Source organism: Hemiscyllium ocellatum, chromosome 35 (genome assembly GCF_020745735.1).
Source record: "Hemiscyllium ocellatum isolate sHemOce1 chromosome 35, sHemOce1.pat.X.cur, whole genome shotgun sequence".
Lineage (NCBI taxonomy): Eukaryota > Metazoa > Chordata > Chondrichthyes > Orectolobiformes > Hemiscylliidae > Hemiscyllium > Hemiscyllium ocellatum.
Genome location: NC_083435.1, coordinates 4,953,242 through 4,959,241, shown reverse-complemented (window position 1 = coordinate 4,959,241; position 6,000 = coordinate 4,953,242).

Genomic DNA, 6,000 nt, shown 5'->3' with positions numbered 1-6,000 from the left:
GGTGTGCCATAAGCAGCACCTGTGGTGATAACGTCAGGTGGACCTGGCAGGAGAGTGGATCGGGATCTGGGAGGGAGTGGCCCCTGACATCCTCACAGGCTCGATCCCAATATCTCAGAGCACAGGGAGCCTTGTCAACAGCTTGCTGACATACAACTCAACTAAACCTCCTCTTCCCATTGGACCAGCAAGTGATTTTCTTCAAGCATTCCAGGCCAATGGGCCCTGTGGATCCTGCCCTAAAGGAGGATAGTGGCAGCAATCTATGAGAAGATAAGATATAGGAGCAGACTTAGGCTATTCGGCCCATCTAGTCCACTCCAAAATTCATTCAGGGCTGATACATTTTTCAACCCCATTCTCCTGCCTTCTCCACATAACCCTTGAACCCCCTCCACCCTCACTAGTCAAGAACCTATCTGTCATAAATTCACTCAATGACCTGGCCTCCACAGCCCACTATGCAATGATTTCCACAGATTCCCTACCCTCTGGCTGAAGAAATTTCTCTTCATCTCAGTTCTAAAGGGTCATTCCTTCACTCTGAGGCTGTACGCTCTGGTCCAGGCCTCTAATGGAAACATCGTCTCCAGGTCCACTCTACCCAGGCCTCTCAGTATTTTGTAAGTTTCACTTAGATTCTCCCTCCTCCTCCATTGACTCCAGACCCAGAGTATCTCAAGAGTTTAGAAAAAGGAGAAGCAATCCTATTGAAACATATAAAGTGCTGAGGGCCAAGATGGCTGCCAAAAAGGGTGTTTCCCATTTGCAGGTGAGATTGGGGCAACACTAAAAATATGTGGTCTTCCACTCAAGATGAGGAGATTTGTTTTCTCTTTGGAGTGTGAATGTGCAGTACTCTTCTCCCCAGACAGTGATTGAGACGAAGGTTGATAGATCTTTGGCTAACATGAGGTCAAAGGTTATCGGTCCTCAATGCTACCACACGGTGATCAACTGAATAGACAGTATCCGAAAATTCTGATGAAGGGCTTTTGCCTAAAACGTCGATTTTCCTGCTCCTCGGATGCTGCCTGAACTGCTCTGCTTTTCCAGCACCACTCTGATCTAAACTTTGGTTTCCAGCATCTAGTCCTCACTTTTGCCTACTCTCCAATAACCTGTTGTTCCTCAGTGAGAGATGTTCATAAGATCCTGAACTCACCACTACAAGGAGCTGCTGAGATTAATGATAGGGTTTATTGGATTGGTTTGGAGTGAGCTCGCATGGAGTCACAAGGCCAAATGGTCTCGTTCTGTGTCAAGTTCAAGGCGATGTTAGTTAATGGCTTGAACAAGGAAGAAACAGGTTAAGGAATATGTTGACTGAGAGAGATGCAGAGAGTCAGGAGGAGACTTGTGTGGAGTGTAAGGTCCAGCTGGGCCTGTTTCTGGTAGTGCTGGTACAGTCTATGTATCTTCAGATGCGTATGCACTTTCATTAAACTGGGCAGTCCATTGTCTGGATGCCTCAAATTGATGTCTCTCTGTTGCTTGAGGGTACTCTGTCTTGGCTGGGTCTGGTGCAGGAAGTTACTGGAAGTCAGCTGGAACCCTTCCAACCTGTGCCACATTCCTCCGTATCTCTTAGCATTCACTTGCTTTTCTCTGTATGGTTTTTCTCATTACTCCCAGGCTAACATGCCAGCTGTCGCATTCCCACATGAAAACAACGTTGATCCCGTTCCCCTTTGTGGAACTAGCTTTATGGTGGATGATGGACAAAGAGTTGTTTAAACCCCTCCTCTTTATTTCGATCTGTTCCATCCAGCTGGCTGCAAGGAATGTCTCCGCAGCGTTTCCATAGCAACCTCTCGGCATTGAAATGTTAGTTTGTACTCCTGCTTTCAGTTAATGCATGATGTGTCAGACATTGTTTTGTACAAAAGCCATCTCTTCATCGAAAGTCTTGATGGAGCGCCAGTGACTGCTGAGCTAAATCAGTGTCCCCTTTAAACTTGCACATTCTGGCTCTATTTTTTGTTCCCAATGAGAACTGGCTTTTATAAATATGCCACAGTGCAATGGCAAACCACTGTCACTGCTGCCTCTCCACTCAAAGTAGACAGTTAAAAGCTAAGATGTTAGGGCATACATAATATGATGAAGAAAGAATGGCAGAATATTATTTAGATGGTGATAGATTGGGACTGTTCCAAGGAAGAGTCATATTGTACTTACAACATTAGAGTACTGTTAGTGAGTTTTGAGAAGATTTGTAGCTCAGGTTGAGGTTCTGCATGTAGGTTTGCTCGCTGAGCTGGAAGTTTTGATTTCAGACGTTTCACCACCATACTAGGCAACATCATCAGTGAGCCTCCGGATGAAGCACTGGTGGTATGGCTTGCTTTCCATTTATGTGTTTAGGCTTCCTTAAGTTAGTGATTTCATTTCCTGTGGTGACATAATTTCCTGTTCTTTTTCTCAGGGGATGGTAAAGGGAGATCCAAGTCAATATGTTTATTGATAGAGTTCCAGTTGGAATGCGATGCTTCTAGGAATTCTCATGCATGTCTCTGTTTGGCTTGTCCTAGGATGGATGTGTTGTCCCAGTTGAAGTGGTGTCCTTCCTCATCTGTACGTAAGGATATTAGTGAGGGAGGGTCATGTCTTCTTGTGGCGAGTTGATGATCATGTATCCTGGCGGCAAGCTTTCTGCCTGTTTGTCCAATGTAGTGTTTGATACAGTTCTTGCAAGGTATTTTGTAAATGACATTAGTTTTGCTTGTTGTCTGTATTGGGTCTTTCAAGTTAATTAGCTGCTGTTTTAGTGTGTTGGTGGCAGCATCCAAGGAGCAGGAGAATCGACATTTCGGGCATGAGCCCTTCTTCAGGATTGAGGAAAGTGTGCCAAGCAGGCTAAGATAAAAGGTAGGGAGGAGGGACTTGGGGGAGAGATGTTGGAAATGTAATAGGTGGAAGGAGGTTAAGGTGATGGTGATAGGCCGGAGTGGGGGTGGGGGTGGAGAGGTCAGGAAGAAGATTGCAGGTTAGGAAGGTGGTGCTGAGTTCGAGGGTTGGGACTGAGACAAGGTGCGGGAGGGGAAATGAAGAAACTGGAGAAATCTGAGTTCATCCCTTGTGGTTGGAGAATTCCGTCGTCATTTCCACCACCTCCAAATGGACCCCACCACCAGGGATATATTTCCCTCCCCTCCCCTATCAGCGTTCCGAAAAAACACTCCCTCAGTGACTCCCTCGTCAGGTCCACACCCCCCACTAACCCAACCTCCACTCCCAGCACCTTCCCCTGCAACCGCAAGAAATGCGAAACTTGTGCCCACATCTTCCCCCTTACTTCCCTCCAAGACCCCAAGCGATCCTTCCATATCCACCACAAATTCACCTGCACCTCCACACACATCATTCACTGCATCTACTACACCCGATGTGGCCTCCTCTATATTGGGGAGACAGGCCGCCTACTTGCGGAACGTTTCAGAGAACACCTCTGGGACACCCGTGGCTTAACACTTCAACTCCCCCTCTCACTCCACCAAGGACATGCAGGTTTTTGGACTCCTCCATCGCCAGCCCATAGCAACACGATGGCTGGAGGAAGAGCACCTCATCTTCCGCCTAGGAACCCTCCAACCACAAGGGATGAAGATTTCTCCAGTTTCCTCATTTCCCCTCCCCCCACCTTGTCTCAGTCCCAACCCTCGAACTCAGCACCACCTTCCTAACCTGCAATCTTCTTCCTGACCTCTCTGCCCCCTACCCCCACTCCGGCCTATCACACTCACCTTAACCTCCCTCCACCTATCGCATTTCCAATGCCCCTCTCACAAGTCCCTCCTCCCTACCGTTTATCTTAGCCTGCTTGGCACACTTTCCTCATTCTTGAAGAAGGGCTCATGCCCAAAACGTCGATTCTCCTGCTCCTTGGATGCTGCCTGACCTGCTGCACTTTTCCAGAGGCTAGGAATACTGTGGCTCACCTCCTGACTCCTCAAAGACTTTCCACTATCTACAAAGCACAAGTCAGGAGTGTGATTAAATACTCCCTACATGCCTGGATGAGTGTAGCCCCAACATTCAGAAACTTGACACATTCAAGGACAAAGCAGCCTGCTTGATTGGCACCACATCGACGAACAAAAAGGACTGCAGTTGCTGGAGATTAGAGTCGAGAGTGTGGTGTTGGAAAAACACAGCGGGTCAGGCAGCATCCAAGGAGCAGGGGAATCAACGTTTCGAGCAAAAGCCCTTCATCAGGGATGAGCCACAACAATACAAGCATCCACTTTCTCTGCCACCTGCAGGTTCCCCTCCAAGCCACTCACCATCCTGACTTGGAAATATGCTGTCCATTCCTTCACTGTCGCTGGGTCAAAACCCTGGAATCCTCTCCCTCATGGCATTGTGGATCAACCTGCAGCAGGTGAACTGCAGTGGTTCAAGAAGGCAGCTCACCATCACCTTGTCTAGGGCAACTTGGGATGAGCAATAAATGCTGGCCCAGCCAGTGATGCCCACATCCCACTAAATGAATAAATTTAAAAAAATTTGAACCCAGGTTCCCAAAATATTACACTCCGCCTAGAGGTTACTAGTCCAGTTAAAATCTCTATAACTCTACTGCCCCCCCAGACAGGTTGTTAACAAATCGGGCAGTGCATTCCCAATCACAACACCTTTATATAATTTCTTTTATCCTCTTGTCACCACTTGTGCTTTGAAGTATTTCATAAATTAATATCCTCTGGTTATTAAGCTTTCTGCCCACTGTGACCACACCAGTTTTCAAACATCCATCACCCCAGGTCCATCTTCCAACTGTTGGACTAGAACCTCAGAGACATGTTTCTTTTGGTTAAGCTTATTTTGTATGGAACAGATGGGATTTGAACCTCAATCTTTTGGCCTAGAGAAAGGGGCACAACTACTGCACCACAATAACAATAATTTAGCGAAGGCACCCGGAGCAGAAGGAATAGGCCATTCAGCCCTGCTCCACCACACTGTAGAATGGCAGAGGCAGAAACCTTTAACATTTAAATAAGTATTTAACAATATTTCATCCTCACTAACACTCAACACTGGAGCCCTCCAGAAGTGCGTACTCAGTCCCCTATTGTGCTCACTGTATATCCATGACAGTGTCACCAAATACCAGACTAATACCATTTACAAGTTCGCTGATGACATCACCATAGTTAGTCGAATCTCAGATGGCAACAAAATAGACTACCGACGGGAGGTGCAAGACCTGGAAAAATGGTGCATTGAGAACAACCTAGCTCTCAATGCTGGCAAAACCAAGGAACTCATTATTAACTTTTGATGGGATATTACTCATGCCCCCCTACACGTGAACAGCACAGAGGTGGAATGAGTGGAGAGTGTCAAGCTCCCGTGAGTGGTCGTCAACAACAAGCTTTCTTGGCCTCTTCATGGGGACGCACTGGTTATAAAGGCCCAACAATGTCTCTTCTTCCTCAGGCAGCTGAAAAAAATTTGCCATGACGGTGAATACGCTTGCCAACTTTTATTGGTAGTAAAAACAATGACTGCAGATGCTGGAAACCAGATGTTGGATTAGTGGTGCTGGAAGAGCACAGCAGGTCAGGCAACATCCGAGGAGCAGCAAAATCGACGTTTTGGGCAAAAGCCCTTCATCAGGAATAAAGGCAAGGAGCCTGAAGCGGGGAGAGATGTGCCAATGAGAGAATTCTGTCTGGATAAATCACTACCTGGTATGGTAACTACACCATTCAAGATTGGAGACAGTTACAGAGAGTGGTGAACTCAGCCCGGACAATCACAAAGGCCAACCTCCCATCTGTAGCATCCATCTACCAGGCCCGCTGTCAAGGAAAGGCCTCCAACATTCTCAAAGATCCATCCCACCTTGGCAACGTTTTTCTACAACCTCTACCACTGGGGAGAAGGTACAGAAGCCTGAACACACACACCAGCCAAAAAAGTTTCTACCGTACTGTTGTTAGAATGGACTCACAAACTCTTAGCATTGCCACTGTATTAGTTACTTATCTA